The sequence below is a fragment of the Strongylocentrotus purpuratus genome, unplaced genomic scaffold (genome assembly GCF_000002235.5).
Source record: "Strongylocentrotus purpuratus isolate Spur 01 unplaced genomic scaffold, Spur_5.0 spur5_scaffold_3, whole genome shotgun sequence".
Lineage (NCBI taxonomy): Eukaryota > Metazoa > Echinodermata > Echinoidea > Camarodonta > Strongylocentrotidae > Strongylocentrotus > Strongylocentrotus purpuratus.
In genome coordinates this window covers 10,575,639-10,599,987 of record NW_022145609.1, presented here as the reverse complement: position 1 = coordinate 10,599,987, position 24,349 = coordinate 10,575,639, and the positions used below count along the sequence as shown (strand labels likewise).

Genomic DNA, 24,349 nt, shown 5'->3' with positions numbered 1-24,349 from the left:
TATCACAATAACTCAACAATGTAACACAGACTGTTTTTAGGATTGCAGAGGACTGTTAAATAGTCTATTGCAATCTATTTTTTGTTGACTTGTTGTGTACAATGAATAGTTACAGCAGCCAACTATTTTTGCTGAAAATAAATGAATCTAAATCATAACTTTGACATAGTCCTGAACAAATGCAAATGTTCAGGGACATTGTCATTTTGAAGGAAACAAAAGTCAATTTTTATTTGATTTCCTGTTACACATATGATTTTCATCATTATAAACTGGTATTTTCTTTTCTGCAAGCCCAATTAAGGTGAGAAATGTGCTGTTTTAAATGCTACTTGTCTAAACAGGTGATTTACATGTTGCTGTATACCTGACCTACCTGTTTACTTACGTAAACTGCTAGGTCAGGCATTCTGACATTCACTAGCTTTACACTAATGTGAATTGATACGATGATGACAAGCTCACTGTGTAACACACCTGTAATATGATTAGTTCGGACATTTCATAGTGTACTTGCGGTCACATGGAAGAGTGACAAGATAATTAAATAAAAAGATCATTTAACGCTCAAATGTATGTGTTGAGTGCTACTTTTCACTTTTCTACATTAAAACTTGTCCTTACTTTATACCTCGCTTTATTTAGGAAGGCTTATTTTTAGGATGAAATGAGTCAGCATTGATTTTCAATATACATGTATATGATATAAATATATATATATCATGTTTAATTCCAAGGTGACATATCATTTATCAAAAGGCTAATGCCCTACTGACTCTTAACCAAGAATAATGAGTCACCATATTCATCTCTTACAACATTTCATTTGTGAGATGTAACTCTTTCATAAAAATTCTTTGAGATGATTTCCACAATAGGGAGATGAGAAAACAGAAATCTCTGTTGATATGGTTTGTTTGTTATGATTTAATTGCATTTTAGGTGTAGGAATACTGGATGATTTTAAAACTTTAAAGAAAAATGTAAAAATGTAAAAAGTTAGCATTCTGCATGTATTTTAGACCGTCAGCTTCAGATGGTAAAGAAGGGTTGTGTTTTAGGTTTTTTTAAATTTAATGTGTCTCAGAAATGGAAACACAGAACATTTTACAGAACATTTTGCAGAACGTTTTTCTCCAATGTCTTCTCAACAAACATAGAAGGAAACATAATATTATGTAATAAAATGGAGAAATACCATGAATGGTATAAGATAAGTATAAGACATCCACCATGTCTACATCTTAGCTAGATAAACTATTGATTTGGTACTGATCCGCAATAAGTCTCCTCACCCCCTCTCTGTCTCTCTTTCTTTCTCTCTCTCTCTCTCTCTCTCTCTCTCTCTTCTCTCTCTCTCTCTCTCTCTCTCTCTCATTCCCTGTCCCTTGCTCTCTCTCTCTCTCAATTACATTAAATTCATGTATTCACTGAATATATAAAAACATACATAAAACTGTATGAATCCATATAGCAAATATAAAAAGATGGACATAGTATTCAGTAGTTGAAAGCACAAGTAACATCAATCTCTCTCTCTCTCTCTCTCTCTCTCTCTCTCTCTCTCTCTCTCCCTGTCTATCTGTCTGTTTCTCTCTCTCTCAGTTTCTATATTTTCTTTTTCTTTATCTCACTCTCTTTGTCTCTCACCGAAAGCATATGGCAAGTCCAATTTTAATTGATTACAGGATCTTTGTTAATTTATCTTGTGGGATTAGAAACATAAAAGAGCTCTGCAAAATTTTGCTAAATTGAATTCATTCTTAATAGTCACTTGATACATGTAGCACAATATGAAAAATTGTATTCACTTCTGTAGCCTATGCTCCTACTTGATACTTTCCTTTAAGACATACTTAAGAGCCATCACTGGATGACATTAAGATAACTGGTATTGAAACTGACATGTGCGGTGAGTTTGGAATGCAATGAATGAGATAGCAGGCATAACACGTCAACCATTTACCAATTGTACACTTAGACCAAAGTGATTGGTATATCTTCGTCTTTCAACTACCAACATGAAATAACTTGTGAATTGAATCAGCTCAGGTACGAGTACTTCATGACCTGTGTTGTGATGAGATGGTTTTGGTTACTATTGTGGTTACTTGCAGTTACATGTTGGTCTAAATCTTTATCTTGTGGTGTTTTGTTGTAGTCTGTATATACCCTACAGCTCACTTTCTTGATATTTTCATACATGTGTTTAAATTCTGACTACCTGTACTTCTCTAGTTTACTCCTTGTCTCTCCCTTCAGTTTGTGTGTCTGTGTGTCTGTCTGTCCATCTCTGTCTATGTCTCTCTTTCTCTCCGTCTGTCTATCTCTGTCTCTGTCTCTTGTTGTGTTTCTGTCTGTCTCTCTACCTGGATGTCTGTAGATCACCCCTCTCACCCCCTCCCCCTGCTACATGTATAATATAAGACCCCTCTTCTCTCTTTCCTCTCTTTTCCCTCTCTTTCCTCATCCATCCTTCAATCTTTCTTTATTTGTCATTAAAATATTTTTCCTTATGGATATAATTCCCTATCACACTTTTTTTTTCTCCATTTCTCTTTTTTAATTCTTTATTTAATATTCTATATATTTTTTTAAATAAAGTAACTGAGTGCTTGTATAGTTCACTGAGAAAGAGCACTAGTTTATCAAATACTCTTACATTATAGAAAGCAGCATCTATAATTGTGTACGTTGTATACGTACGCCACACCCAGATAAGAGTTTTGAAGAAGATAGAAGGGGTCAAAATCAACCCTTTGAAAGATGCAAAAATGAGATACCAAGGAACATATATAGTAGCAGTGTCCCTACACAGTTGTTGGCCTTCTTTTCTAATCATTTACTTTCATTGATAAAGATTGATTAGTAATTATTCTTCATTTTCTAGATTGATTTCCTTGTGTTTGAAATGAAAATATTGACAGGCCTATATTTTACATATTTGTGTCAATTTTTGTTGTTGTCATTTCAGATCTGTATTTGATCGGGGCAGGGAGTAACAGACATCCTGTGTGAGCACTGAAAGGTAAGAAACTGAATTTGTATAAGTTTTTAAAAAGAAATAATGAAATAGGAGTATAGTTTGAAACTTCTTTACATAATTTCAGAAAGCTTGTATGCAAGTTGAAAACAATTTATGAGCACTTATTGGGTATTGATATATTGGCTACTGGTATCATCTATTTGTATTACTGAATGTTGATTTTTCTTACAAGATAAGTACTTGAACAAGACATGATCTTAAAACTTGTTTAATAAAACAAGATTTAAACTTAATTAAGCCTATAGAAAGAAGGAAAGAGAAACTCATTCTCAATTCTTTACTCTCGGCTTGAAAAAGTTTGTAAATCCTTGTGCTGTAATGGGGCTACTTACAATGTAGGAGATTGCGCTTAATTTAATTACTGGTTTTAAGATTGATCCTGTATTAATTTGTTTGGCTAGAAGTCTTTTAACCTTGCATATAGGCTCAGTCTGGCTTAAATCTTTCTTGCGCAGAGCTTGAAACATGTCGTGCTCAGAACAAGTTTGCACGAATTGCATGATTTAATAGCCTTGTCATTTGTGTGACGGTAGCATGAGTCAGCCATTACATGTAACTGAAAATTGCCAGTTTTTAATCGAGTATTATATTGTCTATGAACACAGATTGGGAGTTGCCAAGTTAGGTCTGATATTGTTGTATAGAAAACAAAAGGCATCATATTATATTTCAGTAGATATTTGTATTGTAGGATGTGTATGGCCGGTACAGCTATACATGATGCAGAATTTTCACTTTTTTTATAATGTTTTATGATGCACTTAACTATATCATGATCCTCTCCTTATATATGAGTGAAGATATATAATACTTATTGACTTCACTCATTAACCACAAAGTGGTCTAGGCTTCACTATTTGATACTTGTTTTAATAAATTGTATTAAATACATAGCTGTTTTCTGTTTGGAAGCTATGCATGATTTTTGAAAGCCATTCTGATGCAGATTATAGTGTTTTGTGATGTATAATCATGTCTCAGTTAATTTCTGAAAATTTGTTATCAGCATGATGAAGAGGGATGTTAATAAGGAGGCTCTGTCAACAAGAAGCAAGAATTTGTCCTTGTTACCAATATCATATACCCCATTCCGCCATGGGTCAAGAATGTTGGTTTTAAATTCATCAAAAGGTCTCGTCTATCCTCACTGCTTGAAACGGATGAACCAAGAAGGCTGGAAGATTGCATTTCAGAATTATATTTTTAGGGAAATCTGAGCTAGTTTTACTGGGCTAGTTTTAGTTCAGCTATTCCATAGTGGAGGGAGGGAGAGGGAGAGAGAGAGAGAGAGAGAGAGAGAGAGAGAGAGAGAGAGAGATTATTGAGATTGAGAGAAACTGGAATGGAGAGAAATGAGAGGGAGAGAGAGAGAGAGAGAGAGAGGGGAAGGGAGGGGGGGGGGGGGTGGGAGAAGGAGAGGGAAAAAAGGAATATAAAAGAGGAATTTACATTCTTACAATATATGACATAAGGCTTTCTGAGAGAAAAATGCTTCCTGATCCTGATCAATAAAAAAAACACAATAACAACAGTCATAATAAAACAGGAACAAGAACATTGAAAATCAAAGCCTGTTGAATTCTTTGTTCTACAAAACAAAATTATTAGTGACAATTGATAATTGGAAAGAAAAAAATTGAATTAGTGTAGAAGCTGAAATATTATCATTTATGCCATTTTATGATTTATGACTAAGTGCAGCATGCTTTGGGTGCAGTCAGTGTTTGCTGCTTTGAATTATAAAAAACCCAGAAGTGGCAATTTAAGTGAGGAAAGCCACAGAAAAAAATATTGACCAAGGCTCAGGACACTACTCATCACCAGTGACTTCCATTTTTAGGAGCTTTAGCACAGATGACCAAAGGTCTGTGACACCAAAGACCTGTGGGAGAATAAAAATGTACACTTTTGGAACTTAGCTTTTTTGGTATATAGTTTCTTTGGTTTATTGATTAACATTGAATTTTGGATGTCCCTTCTCCCTTTAGGGATAACTACAACAAATTTAATTCCATATTTTTCCAGAGTCATAGTGCAGTTCTGTTCCTTTCAGAGGACTTATTATTTTGTGAATTAGTAGGATGCTAGATACAAAACATGAATATTTTTGTTTGTTTGTTTGTTGGGAGGGGGGGGGGGGGTATATTGTCTCACTTCTAATAAAAATTGTTGATGCTAGCTATACATCTACTGGTACGCTTTTTATACATTTAAGTAAAAAGAGATTTCTGAAGAGGGGGCTTTGTTTTTTTCTACCATAACCCTTGCAGTCTTATTCTGAAGCTGTTCCGGGATATATGCAATTATGTTATGTATTCAATAGGTAATAGATATTAAATACATCAGGATATATGATCATTACCATAATTGTTTTTGTATGGGCAATTGACCACAGGGTGATGAGTTATGCTTGCTAATAAGGCTAATTCGAAACAGACATGAATCATTTCTCATGGATAATTTCCAGATCTGTTCTACATCGGGTTAGGGTTAAGAAAGGACACCATCCTCCAGAACAATTGGTCAGTGACTCCATCGAAGGTAGAGGAAAGGGAGGGGAGTTCCCCTTATTTAAGTAATCAATTAGGATGGAGTATTGCTCATAACGGAATTCCGCTGTACGTAATCAATTATGATGTGAATGTGCATGAAACGGCAATACGGTCAATGAATAGCTTGGACAATTACAAAAACTTAGGATTTATTAAATATGTTTTGAACTTTTTTTATTATTTAATTCACTTTATTTGTTTTTTTAATGATTTTACCAAGGGGCTATATACCTCGAAAAATTATTAGACAAATAGCTATGTACATGTTTATCATAGTTCTTCTTTTTTTAAGAATAAAAGTGCAGTTGTCAAGAAATTAAAAACATGAACAATTCTTATTACTGCATTTTACGATGGTAGTAAGTTCTATCAATTTAAAAGGAAAACGAAAATGGAGCAAGACTGTTCTCTCTGAGATAGTGGATATTTTTCACCAATACTTTATTGCCATAGTCACAAATTTTCACAAAGCCTACCTAAATGTCATGGAACAATATTGTATTTAATATTCAGAGTTAAATTAATATATGTAAACATTCATAAACTTTTGAAAGAAATTTCTTAACTTATTGTATACCTTAAAATCTATCTGCACTATTTTGGCCAGGAGGGATTAGACCTCCCCGCATGGTCACTGACAGGTCTCATCAAATCAGCTCTCAATTAACATAAGAAAAAGGGAATCATGGGGACCAACCGGTACCGCTTAGGCATTGTTTGCTATATAGAGGGAGCAAGTAGCTACAAGTAGGACAGTCCCACTTTAAGATATAAATGGACCATCTTTTGATTGATGTGAAACATTTTCTGATAGCAGCGCTGCGTGTGAAGAAGCTATAAACACAAGGTGAAATGTACTCTGCCTAATTACTAGAAGTCAATCATGTTTCTGAGTCACATCTTCTAGAAGTTTACAAACATCAGAGTTTTCCGAGGACAAATATTATGGGTATCCAGCGAAACATTAATTCATGAATCACCTCTGGATCCCCTTGTGTTTGACTTTGCCAAGAGACAAGAAACATGGTAACTGGGTAAATTCCGCTTCCCATTACATTAGTACAGTCATTTTGGAGGATGACGATGTTTAGAGCGGAAGAACGATGGTGAGTGTTAGCGGAACAAGGATGTACCTAGTATGGCCTAGTGTTGGTTGTAGAGGGGGCTTGGAATGCTCAAAAACCAGCCCCCCCCCCATCAGCCCCCTCCCCCCCCCCCAAAAAAAAAAAAAAAAAGAAAAAAAAAGAAGAAGAAGAAAGATATGAATAATAAAAGATTTAAAAAAAAAAGGAAACAAAGAAATAGAAAATAGAAAATTAAAGTTCTTGATTAGAAATGAACCCAAGTGATGCACATGTACAAAATGAAAGTAAGAAACCCCAAGCCCCCCCCCCCCCAGCAACCCACCCCCAGCACCCCGCCCCCAGCACCCCACCCCTCCCAAAACTATTCATTTAGAGGCGTGCCTTGCTGGTTGTACCTGCATGCAGAGAAAAAAAAGACATCCCATGAAAGGCAACGGATGTTGTGTTTAGGGTTAGTTAGTCACACTAAAGTGATTTGTCTAACAGGTAATGAAAAGGGTAGAGAGTAAAATGATTTAAATCAAATTGATTATCAGTAATTGTTGCACCTGCATGAGCCAAATGCAAGGTATCATTCAATATATTCACTCGAAAGAGGATGTAAAAGATGCAATCAAATTAGGTAGCTGTCATTTCTAATTTGGTGTTCCTGAATATTCGCAGTATTCAGTGGCCAACAATCTCATGTATTTTTTTAAATATTGACTTTATTCACAAAGTCTTGACATTACCAGTTATCATATAGTTAAAATTATACCAAGGACATTACTTTATGAATGATTAAGCTTAAAGTTAGTGTGAAGTATAATATAAAATCATATTAAACAACAGGATTAGATTATTGAGATCAAAATCTTATGAAGATGATCTTAAGTCTTGTAAAAGTGAAATCTAAACTTCTGGACAGTTGTAAGGACACTTCATTCACAACAACATTATCACTATATGACCATTTACCCAAGCTTTATCCCGATATAGTTTGGGTGAACTTCATGAGATATAATTAAATTATCTCATTCAAAAGGGCTACATGTTGGAGGAGATTAATGATCTTATCTTGGCTCCTTACGAGATCGCGCTTCTAAGACACACCCTAAAGTAGAATAATCAGATTAAAAGTCATCTCTAAGACACCCTGAAGAAGGTCGGCAATGTCGGCAGGGTCGGAAGAGGAACCTTCGGCAGGAAAAACATCCTTCAACAACTCTTGTAAACTTGATGAAACTGCAGCGGTGGAGGCTCCGTCTTTGTGACCGATGCGTCACAGGCATATATCTCCAGATTCCATCTCTTTCTCTGGATGATGTCACGACTTGGAACTTGTCGTCACTCGCTTAGACTCTCCGCTGGGATCTTCTGTCAAAGTCGGGGATGAATTTGTTCCGTTGTGCTCATGCACCATCTTGGCTGGTGCGTGTTGATAATGATGGGTTCTTGAGGCTTTCAGAGCAGGCTGGGTGCAACTCAAGAAATAGTTCTCTAATGAAGGGGTTTATAACGATCCTATGATCCGTGTTGTCATTAGCGCGACTGTTCAGCCACACCCATTACCGTAATAGCTTAAGTTATTAATTAACCTTAAGTAGAAGGAATCTGGGATGTGATCAAGGAATAGTGGAAGAATTTATTACTGTGTTTTGGAGCTTACTTTTTTTTTTACCAGTGATGTATGTGAAAGATGATTTGTTTCTAGTTGAAAATTTCATTAGTTTTTGAGACAGATTGAGAAAAAATGAAAAGTGTAGGTTGCCTTCCTCCTCTTTTTGTCTCCCTCTCTCTCTCTCTCTCTCTCTCTCTCTCTCTCTCTTTTCCTTTTCTTGCTCTCTTCTTAGTCCGTTTTAATAATTTGCCCTTGTATTTTTGTTTTGTTTTTTCTGTGCCTCTCTGTAATATTTTTCCTTTCCCTGTACTTTTTATAAATAGTTCTTCAGGAACTAAATTGTATAATTATATATTTTTGAACAAATACACTCTCTTATCATTATACCTGCGGTACATGGCACATGAACATATCTATTAAAATACAATAGTCAATTTGGACCTTAGTAATGTTATAAAAAATGAAAAATATCCTTATTTTATGAATACATTTCTTTCAGTATTTCTGAGATATTTTCCAAAGAATACTTGTTTTGATGATTTCAGTACACATGATACTGCATGCTTAAATTTTACTTTCTTTATTAGGTACAATACTATTTCTGAAGACCTTTTTGATTATTTCTGTGAGTTCTTTGCCTGATGAGCAACAGCACATTCAGCTCACACTACCCCCCCCCCCCCTCCACACACACAACATATGTTCATAGATGTTCATGTACTCTTACCTGAGTACCTGTCAGGCCATCCCAAAATAGTTTCCCCGGGATTTTTGCGGCAAAGCTACAGGAAACTGTTGAAGAAATAAGCTATTACTCAGGCCCCAGTGTTTATTTTGCTCCAATAAGAAAAAAAAGTATCTTTCACGCATAATACAGCCCTCAACTGTCTTTGGCTATCAAATTGCAAAGCATTCGTCAAGAGATGAGCTGTAGTAGCGCGCTATATTTAGACACACTTTCTACTTTATCCGTAGAAATATGACACACACTGGGTTTAAAGACTGAAGATTAGGGCTAAAGACTGCACGGTGTTGTATCGCTTAGATAGGTACTTATGACTAAGATTTATTTCAATTTACAGCTATCGAAAAGCTTTCTTTGTTTTTAAGTGTTCCTTATAGTCTGTGTGTATCGGAGAAATTACATAGACATGTATGTAGCGTGAAAGGGGGTTCCAAATTATGCACATTTATATGTCAACTTTATATTGGCCTATATTTTGATATATCAAGTTATCAACATACTGGCTAAAAGGTGTGGGAATGGGACGGTTTGTCTAGCTATGCAGTTTTCCCTTTTTTGCATATTTATATTGTGTTTTTATAGTCAGTGAAGACTTTCGCGAATGGACCTTTACAGTGTGGTTGATGTGAGAAAAGGGTGATACGTCATGTGTATAACATATATATGTGCAGTGAGACTCTAAAAAGTTGTTAAAGTTTTGTTGTAATGAGAACATAATACAAAAAGGTGAAATCAAAAAGTGAAAGCACTTTACTCAGAGTTAATGCACTTCTGGCTCTCGATCAGCAGACATTATACAAATGGTATATTATGAATAAAACATGTGTTGAAATAGTTTTAAACATTTTCCAGTAGCCAGACATGAATTTAAATCTCAAAATATTTGTTAACCTGTTACATAATATGCTAATTGTAATGTCTAACTCACTTACTGCTTTGTGGATTTTTTAAAACCAATTTTCTTTGATAGTACAGGTAATTACACCATTTTAAGATGAATTCCATGTCCTCCACGCTTATTCTCATTTCATTATACAATTAGTTTTGAAAGAAACGCCTAATTTTTGACGTTACAGATGAGTACTTGTTTCATATCCCTAAATTCTCATCTCATTATAGAATTATTCAAGTCATCTACCTGTACATGAATACTTATAACATGTGAATAGACAATAGATAGGTCTACACGAGTCTTTAAACTTATAAATAAGCTTGTGGTTTAAGCATTGAAATAATCTAGTACCACAGATGGTATTGCAACTTTAAGTTTACTCCAATTTTTAAATTATGAGCAAATAAAATGAATGTGAAAACTATGAGTAGCAAGGGGTCCTCAGTCCAAATTATTTAGTGGGTGGACACAACTAACTTTGAGGGTTTACCAGCCTGAAGTTATAATGACTGCTTGCTTGGATGCTAGTTTAAAACTTCAAACACTCTTTTCAGTCCCTTGCGAACCTGCGTCATTGTTAGTCCGTCGTTGTTTGAAACCTTGAGGTTCAGCAAATTTAATATTTAAAACTCAAACAGTCTCGTGCAAACATAGCTAATCGAAGAAGATGTACGTCCCTGGCTTGGTTATCAGTATAATCAACACTTAGCTGTAATCACTCAGTAATGAAAGGCATGGTCTCTATATACAAAGGACTCATCAATGACCACAATTAGACCTGTAACAACCAACAAGGCTCTTAATTTCACATCAACAGGTGTGATAATGAGTTAGTCTTCGACACCAAACTTTGGGATGTTATCAAAGCAGATAGTAAAAATATTTGCTCTTTGAATATTCAGGTCAAAACTAGTTATGATATTAAAAGTCATCATTCATGAAAAATGGATGTGCAGTGAAGTTGATACATAGTAAAATCTATCAAACACTTGTTCTTTTACTGTACATATTGTTAATATTTAGTAAATTATTGTACTTTGCAAATAATAAAAGTGACAATCCAGTCAAATGTAGATCCGCAGTAGATAGTAAAGTATTAAGGAATGTCAAGAAATATATACTAAGCGTTGGATGTTAATTGTTAATTTAGTGATGCATTTCATTTATTTTCAACTACATTGCTATTCATAATAGCTTCTTCAACCTGAAAAGAAATATTTTGCATACAAATTAGGGTTCTATTGAGCTAGATTAACCAGAGGTAGGGAATTACTCCTACATCACCTTATCTTTCTCATTATAAATTGTAAAATGTGTTGCACTAAATTAAATTAGTTTTCTCTACATGTTGGTTCAATGATAAGGAAATGCAGTTGCTTTCTTCAATTTTTTTAATTTACCTCCTTGTCTTAATTGGCATACTGCTGAGGGTGTTTAGAATAATTGAAGTGTTTTCCGTACCACTAATCATTGTCACTGCACAGAACATGCGTAGGTTAGATTTCAGGTTCTAGTCCCAATTATCAAAGGAAATACAAAAGGATGGGAATGGAAATGAAAGGGAGTTTTTTATTACGTTTGCATGAGGTGCTAATATTTGTTTTGAGGAATTGTTCATTTATTAAAACTGGGCTCCTTTCATGACAGTACTTTATATGATTTGTTTATGTCATGCTTATCAAAAGCAAACATGTTTTCATTTCTGTTTCAAGGGTGGTTTAGTCATTTAAAAAATCTGAACTAAAATAGAAACACTTGTTGCTCTATTGTGGAGTAAAAGGAGTTGGTAAAGCTCAGTATGTTATCACTTACCTGTGAATTGCATTTACTTTTTATGTTTTTATTATCAAGTTAAATTTGCATTTTCTTTATACGACTTGCTCAATGCTATCGGATTGCATATTTATCTTTGTATCAATTGTAATTTCTTTAGATTATCATAAGAAGTCAAAGTTACAATTTTAACAACACATCACTACCATGAGCCCTCTTTCTAAATTCATTCCAGAATGTTCCATGCAAGCTAAAGAAATGTTAATATGAAAGGTTGTGGAACCTTTCTCAATCTTTTCTGTCAAAGTTTTCCTTCACGACCTTTACTTCAAGACAGACTCGATTATCATGCTAAATCAATTTTTGTCATTAAGCTTAAGCAGAACCAGGGACTTTTATCATCAAACCTTCCTAGGTTGCGGTCTTTGACAGTCATTGAACCACCATTATGTTTCCAATAAAGGGTCTATATTCTCATTGTCTCAAGTCTCTTCCTGTGAAAAGTAATGAAGTCTTCTCAAAACAAAGACAAAATTCTGGGTTGACACACTGCCTTCCTGGATTCAAGTTGTTCCTGTATCAAAACCTATTGGGAATTAGAAAATCCAGCAGTCAGGGGGTTAAAATGATTAACTTTATATAGATCATGGTTACGAAATCATTCCTGTTTTCAAAACAAAGCCCGCAATAGATTGCAACATTTTCCGTCGTCAAACTTTCTATGGGTATTCCCCTCTCTAACGTATCGTGTGTTTTGTGCAATATACTGTCTGTGAAAGTCATCACAATTTGGCAGCTTTTGACATAATGTTTTTTTAAGAAAGCTGTAAAGTTTTAACCCTTGTATAGAAAGGAGGGCAGTTCAGTAATTGCCTGCACATAATTGAAATGTAGGCTAATTTTATAGGTTTCTTGGAACAAAATCAGTGTTATTTAGAGGAGGAATATTCCATTGAATATCAGAAATTGATCCACTGAATCAAATGTAAGGCTTTACCATAAAAACCTTAAAAACATAGAAATTTGAGTCCCAAAAAATATATAATAATTTCATGCTATATGTATAACCAATAGTAATTCTCACACACCCCCCAATTTCATTGAACATTTTAAACAAGACAAAGTATTTTTTTTCATTATTTTCCAAAGACATTCATTTGCTGTTTGCTTCAATTGTCCCATTGTTGGTAGCCATATATCATATAAATTTGAAGCTTGATTTAGCCTAGTTTTTGTATGTCAGTCAAAGTGTTTGATGTTAGATGATGACCATTTTACCTGACAGCTAAGAAAGCATATAGAGGGACCTCTGAGGGACTTGGTAATAAGGATTAATGCCTTACCAAAGGCACAAGTGCGTTGACTTGGTTTTAAACCTGGGACCTCCTGGTTACGAGATCACTGCTCTACCACTGAGCCATTGCGCCTCCTCATGAGTCCTGCTCCTTTGAATAAATCAGTTTTAACACTTTAATACAATTGTAACTTAATTTGTGAAGAGGAACAAGTGGCTGGAGTGGAAAAGTGACCATTCTAATGGACAAATGGGCAATGGCTGGGAGTTAATTTGTACAGGGCGACAAGTGACCTGAGTGGACAACTGGGCATTGACCCGTTTGACCTATTATAGTAGGACGTTATCTCCTCATACCTAGAAGATTATACATGATCACCTGGAAGCTCACCAACAGGTGTAGTAAGGAGAAGATAGGCCTGACTTTATCAGACCAAAGTTGCAAAATAACCCACTATTTTCAGACTCGGGGTATTTTCCCGAAGCTCAAAATTGTGTTCTCACCAGACCGATACGCTCAACTCTTGTAGCTCGGACAGGCGCAAATTAGCCCGGTATTTCCCAAATAGCGGGATAGGTTGGAAACAAGACAAAGATTTCTCAGGATATTTTCTCAACCAAATGTAGTATTATGCGGGCAGATGAAGACGCAAATTAGCTGGCTAATTTGAGATCGGGCTAGTTAAAATAGCCGGTTCTTTTGCAACTTTGGTCTGATGAAAACAGGCCTGATGTGAAGAAGTTAGGGGCCATGGTTTAAGTTTTCAGGCTTTGTGCGAAATGAGTCATTTTGAGGGACTTCATGGTACGGGTTCTTGAGTAGGGTGACTTACTAGGTCTTGTGACGGGTTATGTAAGAGATGATCTCCATGTGATATTTAGTCTTGGTGTTTATGTAACTGTTATGTCATATATTTGATGCATATCATCTTATGGCTCTGACTGGACATTGTAAAAGCTCTGTTCAGGTTTTCAAATACATATGCGTTTCAATCTCAAACGATTGTTTGTCATTTTGATACAATCAAAGATGTGAGAATAATAATAATAATAATACAGCATTTATTATGCGCCATTGATCTAGTAAACTATTCTGAGGCGCAAAGGGATAGAATTAGAATGAGATACATAGAGAAATGAGAAGGGGAAATAAAAAAAAAAAAGAAAAGAAAAAAAAAGAGGAGGTTCGTAAGCTAGGAGATCCCCTTGATGTCAGTTTAGAAGTTAATAATGTTAAAACTATTTGGTTTAGAGGTATATACAGAGAGATATAGAGCAACATATGAAATCAGAGGGAGGTTGAAAAAGGAGAAGAGAAAGGAAGAGAGAACAAAAATATAGTAATAATCACTTAGATTAAGTTAATTGCAAAATTTTGGAGAAGTTTGGGAATGGAGAAGAAAAACAAATCAGATGAGTCAGTGATGGACAATGAGGAAAATGAAAAAGAGAATAGTTAGTGAGTATTAGAGAGAGAAAGAGACTTGAGAAAGATGAACCATGAAGAGATTGAGTCTCTCCCCAATGACCAAGTCATCTTTACTAATTGAAACAAGATGCTTTCCATCTCAAAGAATCATCAAATCGTTTTGAGTCAGGTTGGGCGATGCCCACCAGTACGTCAACTACAAATCATTAGGACAGGCATCATGGATCTAGAATTTCCTCACCTGCAGGCAAATATGAATTGAAATCAGAATAGCTGGACATGCCAGGAGCTAGGCTTTCACCCAAGAAGGTCCACACGAGAGACCATTAAGGTATAGTTATGCTTGTGGTTTTGAACGTTTAGGATATATTGTAGTTCAGGACTGTGTGGACGCACTCGAGGGTCTGAAATTTGAAGTTTTAAAAAGTTTTGAACCACAAGCGATCTTTTGGTTGGCACAATAACTACAAGCCTCGGAGGGTCATTAATCAAAATTACCTGCTGTGCAGACTCAGGTAACTTCAGCATTTGCCAGCTTGTATAGTTACAAAGACTACTTGCTCGGCTTGTTGTCAACATCTTAAAGGCCCACTGCACTACTTGTAGCTACTTGCGCCCTCTATATAACAAACAATGCCTAATCGGTGACCATAATTGGTCCACCATGATCCTCTTTTTCTTATGTTAACTGAGAGCTGAGTTGATGAGATAACCACCTGTCCAGTGACCTTGTAGGGCGGTTTAATCCCTCCTGTAAACTACGGCAGATAAGCTTTAAAGCACTTGCTGTTTCGAACCTTTGTGAACCTACATCATCTTGAAATAGTAAGTCATTGTTTTCGCTTAGGCTACTTTCGCTAATGTAAATGTTTAAAGTACAACAGTCCCATGTGAACATCACTAGAATCAGTGGACTTTAAAGGACAAGTCCACTCGAAAAATAACTTATTTTCAATAGAAGCAGAAAAATCAGACAAACCAATCAACAAAGTTTGAGCAAAATCAGATAACTAATAAGAAAGTTATGAATTTTTGAAAAAGTATGTAAAACTATGGAACAATGAGAATCACAACACAAATTGCCAAGATGGTTATCAGTTTATAACGTCATGTCCTCACTATTTATCAATTGCTCTATATGGTTTAATCCCATTAATTCCCCTTTTTATTACCCAAAACTTGACTTCCCCATGCCTTTGCCCAGGTTATATGATTTGTACCATATGGCGTGCATGACATTTCACAAAATCTTTCATGAACTTTGAGGAATTTATACTCAGTATTTTCTGAATATTGTATATTCATAATTATTGATTTTTATATAAATAGTTTATCAAAATTCACATTTTTCATGATTTAATTGGAAAACAACATTACTCTATATTAGTTCATCCACACAAAAACATATCGTCGCTGTTTTCACGAAGTGACGGTAGTGAAAAAAAATTGCATTCACTTTGCGTTACGATTTTCCTCACTACCGTCACTTCGTGAAAACAAGGACGATATTACTATTAATCTAACTTGGATGCTGGTGTGAAGAAATAAGATTCTTGAAAAGAAAATAGGAAATTTATATCATCAATATAAAGAAAATAATTAGTGGATAGTGAGGACATGACGCCACAGACTCATGAGTGAGTTGCCAATTTGTCTAGTGATTTTCAAAGTTTGTAATGTCATTACAAATTCATAACTTTCTTATTAGTTATCCGATTTTACTTAGACTTTTTTTGATTGGTTAGTCTGATTTTTCTGCTTCTATTGAAAGTAAGTTATTTTTGGAGTGGACTTGGACTTTGATAGCAAGAACACCTTCGATCACTTGATGACCATGTCCAAACTCACAAGATGTCACGATTTGAAACGAAACACACAAGAGAATAAGAGATGAGAGGTAGGGATGTAATGAGCTCTGCATATGTAACCAGAGTTGCTAAGAATGTTAACAGTATGCAATTGCAAGGATAGTTTGCGGAATTCTTCAAAGTAATCTTTAGATGAAATACGGAATGAAGCATAGGTCATTTGTCTTCCATTGTATGTTTCTTTTCATTCATGGAATTCTTGTTTTTAAGTAAAGCATATTTTTGTAATGCTGCTAATGCAGAAGGAAGAATTTGATAATGAGGCCATTAAGTATATTATGCAGCTAGTTTCAAGAACTGTTTAACCTCAATTATATTCTCTCTTTTTTCAAAAGTTTTACACTTAATTTTCTTTAGATTCACATTCTCTGAAAGTTTCCTGGTCATTCATGATGGTTTCAAATCGAATAAATTGTGCATACCTACAGCCTACGGCACACGAAACGATCCAACTACAATCCGATTTCGGAAGAATTTTCAATAGCATTTGTGACGAACATTCAAACATGTAAAATCTTTATTGCTGAGGATCTGAATAGTCACATGATTAAGAAAATCTAAATTTCAAGGGATTTCATGTTTCCTTGGAAGAAGCAAAGTGAAATTGGCTCAGGATTTTAGTAATCGATGTCGATCTAGTATAGTGAGATTATCTATGATGTGAAGCCAATTCAGTTTTTGTTCTAACTAAAAAAGTTTAATGCACTAAAATTCTTGTTTGTATTATTATCATTAGTTGGAAGCTAATAATTTCTTATCTTATACTATTGCTCTTAAGTTTCTTTGGTGGGCTTAACACACATGTAGTAAACTAGTAACAAAAGGATGCACCATTACTTTAGGTGTAAGAAATATCAGCAAATCCAATTCTTGGTAATTCTAGTTAAAATGTGTTGAGGAGTTGACATACAATGACATTATGCTCAGTCATGTGACATCATGACATTACCGGTATGTGCTCTGACATAATTGCACCCCAAGTAGACAAAGGAAATATATAATTGTGTTAAAATGTATTGAAAGGAATGGTTTATTTGAGATAAGACAGACAAGGGAGAATAAGACCATTAAGTGTGGTTGTGTTTTACCTCTAATATTTCCTTTTATGTAGTTCTAAATCAATAATCACTTGCCAGACAATTTAGCAAAAAACATCCATGACATAGCCAAGTGATCTAGAAAGCATAAGGAAGGCACCAGATACATGTTGTTTCAAAATAACACCCAAAAAGAGAGAAAGTTTAAAATGTGAGGTATGTCGGGCGAGAATGAATCTTAAATTATGTTAAAGGAACATAGAAATGGTTTAGGTGTTTCTTTTTATGCCTCCGCCACCGAAGGTGGTGCCGGAGGCATCATGTTTTCGGGTTGTCCGTCCGTACGTCCGTACATGTACGTCCGTACGTCCGTCCCGTTTGACCATTATCACAATATCTCAAGAACCATTTAAGATTTAAACTTAAGACTCGGGAATAGTATTTATCACCATAGGAAGACGATCTGATTAGATTTTGGAGTACGTAGGTCAAAGGTCACAGGTCACAGAGGTCAACTTATGAAATTCCTTGTATTGAGTTTGTTAGCGCGATATCTCAAGAACCATTTGAGATTTAAACTTCAAACTTAGTGATAGTGTGTATCACTATAGGAAAACAATCTGATTACATTTTGGAGCACGTAGGTCAAAGGTCAAGGGTCATAGAGGTCAACTTATGAAATTCCATACATTGAGATTGTTATCATGATTTCTCAAGAACCACTGGAGATTTAAACTTCAAACTTAAGGATAGTATGTATCACCATAGGAAGACGATCTGATTAGATTTTGGAGCACGTAGGTCAAAGGTCAAGGGTCACAGAGGTCAACTTATGAAATTCCATACATTGAGATTGTTATCATAATATCTCAAGAACTACTGGAGATTTAAACTTCAAACTTAATGATAGTGTGTATCAGCATAGGAAGACAATCTGATTAGATTTTGGAGCACGTAGGTCAAAGGTCAAGGGTCACAGAGGTCAACTTATGAAATTCCATACATTGAGATCGTTATCGCGATATCTCAAGAACCACTGGAGAATTTTCACTTCAAACTTAATGATAGTATGTATCACCAACGAACCACTGGAGATTTAAACTTCAAACTTAATGATAGTGTGTATCACCATAGGAAGACAATCTGATTAGATTTTGGAGCACGTAGGTCAAAGGTCAAGGGTCACAGAGGTCAACTTATGAAATTCCATACATTGAGATTGTTATCATGATATCTCAAGAACCACTGGAGATTTAAACTCCAAACTTGTTTAAATTGCTCTATGGCGGAGGCATCATTTTCGACTGCGCGCAGTCAAAATTCCATCTAGTTTAACTCTGATCTCTGTCTCTTTCTTAATCAGAGTTCAAGGTCATAATGTATGTTATTATTTGAAGAACTTTGATTACTTTATTTAGGCTTTTACAGTCATTTTAACAGCACTTTCATCAAGTCTCAATCAGACATAACCAAATTCATTAAAAGTTTGAAGTATTTCCATAAGAGGTAGGGAAATAGCACATGGTTTGAACATGATATTTAGGTCACTTCATGATAATTGATAAAGATCCTTGTATTTGAACATATTTGACCTTTAAAATTCAAAATGATAACTGATGTATATTGCCCTTTTCCTCAAGAATCTTAGACCCTTGAGGCAATTAATCTGTGAGCTTTCTCAAATCATCAATCATAATTGAGAAATCTAAGTGTAAACCTGAATTCTAATTGATATCAGCCCTTTATCAATCAGAAGGCACTCACTCCAAGGAGCAAAAATCTGCAGTACATATCCTCAATGTTTTAATCTGATCAAACACACTAGGGATAGATGTGACTTGATCAGGAATGACACAGAAACAGATAGTAGAAAAGAAATTATTTGAGAGGAAACTATCAAGAGGTATTAATTAATTATCAAAGATGGTTTGATTGCTTTCATATTTCAAAAAGTACAGTGTCTTTGAAGAGTATGGGGACATTTTTTGAAAGTATGATACATTTTGTTTTACATTTTTTTTACAAAGATATCCTACAGTTGTCTGAAATTTATCGGGTTAAAAAAGAAGAATTTAGGTTGAAACTGTTCTTTATTTATGCCTGATTGCACCTTGCAACAACCAGGGAGAGAAGTAAGTGAGTGTTCTGTGAGACCATGAGGTTGCACCGTGGGCTCTCTATACTGTGGTTATGTGATCTGAGGGTATGGGACAGTAATCGTTGCATCTCAGCGGGTGCCGAGATGCCACCGTTAACTCCGTAGTCTTTGACGAGATCAGGGAAATTGGGATGGATCCGTGGGAAACCTACGGGAATTCCCCGTGTCCTCTTGTGTCAGCGGGAGAGCCGAGATAGGGTTGAAGGTGATAGAGGGTGATTGGAGTAGTGAGTATGCTGGTTTGAGGGTATGTGGTCTAGTGGTAGGGTAACTCTGTGATTGGAACTATAGGGTTCAAACTGACATATGGGAATTCCCTGTGTCCTCTAGTGTCAGCGGGAATGCCGAGATAGGCTTGATGATGATAGAGGGTGATTGGAGTATAGTGAGTATGCTGGTTTGAAGGATATGTGGTTTAGTGGTAGGGTGACTCTGTGGTGGTGTTTAGGGTTCAAACTAACTTATGGAGAGTTCCTAGTGTCCTTTTTGGGGGTTAGCTTTAGATAGAAGATAGGATTGGTGGTCATCAGCTGTGACCGATGCCTGTGACTGGAGTGTGAGTGTGTGTGCCTCGCGGAAGGATCTGTGGTATTGTCACTGGTGACTGTGGTGAAGTTTGGGGTTCGGACACTACTCTATCCTTCTACAATTAGACTCGGAGAGAGACAGAGTTACAGTATAGGACCAACAATATGCCTGTTTCGATCCATAAGGGCATTGAAATACAAGAGTTTTTGCCCTTCTGGCTCCAAATGGACGATATATTCCTTATTGCTGTTTTAGATTTAAAGTTTTTAACCTATTTAACCACTGTAGGTATCAATGACCTACACCCAAACTCTAGGACTAGAGAGATCCATTACTAAGATGTAAAAGGGCAGACCATAGATTCTGTGTTTGACAAGGCAATGTTTTATGTTTCAAGGTCAAGCTAATGACTTGTGAACTTGATGGTAAAGAAGGATGCCGCTCCAAAGTTCATATCTCCTGCCTAGAGCCAGAAGGTCATCTACTCATATACTTTACACAGAGTTAAAAGGCCCTTCTGGCTCCCCACAGATGACATCCTCAAGAGGGATAGGTGGCTCATCATAATCTAGTGTGGGTTGGCCATTGTACACTCATCGCATCTTGGGAATGATGGAAGATTACCCTGTCAGAGACTGACATACTCCTTTCTGCCGATTTCTTGATCCTGGTTTTTAACTTTTAGACATATAGCTTAAATTTAAGTCTTTGATTAATCCATGTCTTTATTCTGCAGGCATATGGTTCTCCCTCTTTGTTTCAGTCCACTGTCTGTCCACTGGATACTATGAGTAGCTCATAGGTGCCACTGGAAACAATGAAGACAATTTATGAAGCAGTAGGGTCAAATTCTAACAATACTATATTTTTTGCTTTATTGATACTTTGTTCTTATATCTTTTCCCCATGATCATGTTATGACTATAATGCTAGTCTGGTTTTTGTTGTGCTTTCTCATTACTTCCCTTTGTTTTCTAGAAGCATTATACAATAACAGATTGTTACTCCTGTATTGTCACTCCTGTAATTTACTCTGAAAGCAATTAAAGATCATTGTTACTCCAGGGGGGGGGGGGCTTATTATTTTGTTTTTAGTATTTATGCATTATTCATATCCCACTGGTCATCATTATATTGGCTGTTAGGAATATCACAGCAAATTGAAAGTTTCTTTTGAATTTTTTCTGTTAGTGAGTCCGGCTCTACATGCACAAAGCCCAATTTCTTGCTCTCACATTCAGCTCAATCCTCAACATTTTTTTCTGGGTTTCTCTCTTGATCCCGTATCTCCACCCATCTCGGATCATCTTGCTTCAATGTCAGAACGTGGTAGCTTGCGAGGGAGGATGGATTTGGGGTGTCGCAAGCGGGGGATCCCATTTGAAATCTTGTTTATTAATTACATCCTGGATTAGCCGCAAAGCAAATCGCATCCAGAAATGCTACTTGCTCTGTAACGCCCGGCCTGTCTCTGCCGAAGATTATGCTGTCTCCTTGTGCTCAGTAGCTGTTGTAAGGATTTAAAGTGCTCTCTCTCTCTCATGGTGAATAGTTGGGGTGACCTTTAGAAACATGAAGTACGACATGCAGTGTACTTTTGAATTGAAATCCATGCAGTGCCAAGGTTTTACCTTGTATGGGGTACGTTAACAGTTCTACATGTATATATATATATATATATATATATATATATATATATATATATATATATATATATATCATTTCCACATGGCCATGAACGTAGTTTAATTGGTTTAGCAAAGATTATTTCAAAAATTCCTGAAAGTTTAAAAAAAGGATCAATGTTTAGTATGGAAACATTTTATATAATTATACAGTTTCAGTATTAGATTATAACGTTATAACTGTAAAACCAGTATTTATGAAATGTGTGTGAATTTCGCAAGTGGTTTAGATTTGCAAAAGTTGCTCAGCACATAATTGCTTGGGTCATAATCAACATTACTACAAGTTTTTGCAATTTGGGAAAGTTTCTTGCAGTGCAGATCAATTCTTCACTATTTTTAAAAGTTTCATGTTGCTTGATTTCTGGCTTTCCACAAAATCAGCATTCTATTCAAAACGCAGTATGGATAACCCTAGTAACATAGATATTGCAACTAGAGTACTAGAGAAAGGAATTGCATACAACCGTTGCAGTCCATATGTATTATTGCTTCCAATCAGTATTTTAACTAGCTTTTTAACAAATAGTATAAAAGGTGATGTTGGAGGTAGATGAACATTACTGGTGTTTTCTATGTCTGCCATTTACCAGCAGTCCAAGTTTCTAGAAGAATGTGGAGCTGGCTTGTTTTGAAATTATTTCAAACTTGAGACATGTTTACATTTGATTGTTATTCTCTGAATCCATTGGTGCCGAATGATTTCAAAATGTGAGAAATTAATGGATTAATTTGCCCTTAGGTGGATTAGTAAGCGAGAAGATGAAAAGTTTTACTGCAGATATGTAAAAGAATGTTTGACTGGCATGTTTTGGAATGCATCAGTGGTTAGGCTAGACACACTTGACAAGTTAATAAGCATGACTGATTGATTGTGTAGACTACTTGTACATACCGTCGCTGTTTTCACGAAGTGACGGTAGTGAGAAAAAAATTGCATTCACTTTGCGTTACGATTTTCCTCACTACCGTCACTTCGTGAAAAAAGGGACGATACTGTGTTTTGAAGTTGTCAAAATAATGTAGGTCTGGCAGAGAAGGATTTTGATATCAATTTGCTGGTGCTTTAGAATTTTGAAAGTGAAATCTATGTTTCATGATGTATGTTTTTTTCTCTCAGTCAAACAGAATAATTACAGTGAACAGGAGCGTTATTCTTTTCATGTTTAAATGTGTTATGCAGAGAACACCAAAAAGCATTTTTGACACTGGGTTTTGAATATGTTGTTATCCTTGAAGTAGTGAATAGTGTTGTGATTCTTGTAAGCAGGTCAACTGATGTGAATCTCTCTACCCAGGATAAGATGGAAATGCCTTTGCAACATTGACTTTATTTCTTATATTCTTCTTCTCATTGTCTCATTACAGTGCATTCGACTTGGACTTTTAAGCTACTAGGGGACATACTGACATCTCGGAATACTTACATCTAGGAATACTATGTGGTAAGTACCAAAGCCTACACAATTTACTTTAAATAGTACATAATGTATTTGTGGTATGAATTTATATACTGTAGCTATCTCTAATCTATGTTATTTAGGGCTAGAAATTGACCTAAAACTACCGATTCTATATCTGAATTATGTTTCTATACAATCCTCTGTCATTCTACCCCACTTTAAAATTTCAGTGATATTCAATGAATAGCCACCAATGTCGTCTTCCATCGACTTTCGTGGTCTTTCACCAAATTTGCTTTCTTCGATTGCATAAAGTGTATTTCGACAACAAGTGTGCAGCAATCAAATGTTTATGCTTATATACTTCAGCAATGTATATGTACTAAAGCTATTGTAAATCCTAAATGGAACCCTAAAACTATCCCTTCATCTCTGGCAAAATAAAGCTCAAAGGAAATTTAAAATCACTGATATGATATTAGGGTCAATGATTCCCAATACTAAAGGAGGATCTTCTGGAAGGTACCTATCCATATCTTTCTATGTTCTGATGCCTTCTAGACAGTTGTCATCTTTACGGGAACCAGATGGTCATTGTATGTGATGGAGTTCAGTAGTCAACAGGTTGATGTACCGGTACTCATTTTTTCTCTTCATTTTTTATGATCTTCCTCATCTCTTGTGTTTCTGCCTTTGAGGAGATACGCTCTACTTTGGAGCAACTTGTTCTAACTGTATGTACATTTTTTAAAACAATTTATCTAGTTCTGTCCGATTTGAACCAAAGAACTTTACTGACCCTTTGACAGATAGTGCATATGACTTTTGATGTATTGGCGTGGCATAACTGATCAGTGCATGGCCTTTGGGTGAATCGTATGAAACACCAGAGACAAGGATCCAGGAAATAGATGCCATCTTCAAGGAATCCCAGAATGACACTGTCATTGATCCTCGGTTAACCTTTCTGCAGATTTGCGATGATGAAGGTAAAGCCTAGAAAGTACAGACATTTGAAATCAATTATCATATTGACCATTCCAATACATTTCAAACCCTCTCGTCTTTCCCTGCCCCTTCAATCACCGAGCAAGCACAGACGTTCTGTCTATCAGCTCCTAAGTCATTCTGTCATAATCACCCTCTCCTGGTACTACTGAAATGCTCATTGACAGTTCCCTCAAACGAAGCCTTAGAAATTCTGTCCTTCGATCCGTCCAAAGTCCCATGCTCGAGATTTATTCTCCTGATTTT

The 24,349-nt window shown here is 35.7% G+C and overlaps 1 long non-coding RNA gene across 1 annotated transcript in view; it reads left to right on the top strand.

Annotated features, from left to right (window-relative positions):
* Positions 1-23,088, top strand: part of LOC115928856 — a 59,748-nt gene extending 36,660 nt beyond the window's left edge. Inside the window, exons 3-4 of the long non-coding RNA XR_004066253.1 lie at positions 2,975-3,028; positions 23,061-23,088. This is a non-coding gene — a long non-coding RNA (uncharacterized LOC115928856). The remainder of the gene's footprint in view (positions 1-2,974; positions 3,029-23,060) is intronic.
* The last annotated feature ends 1,261 nt before the right edge of the window (positions 23,089-24,349 follow it).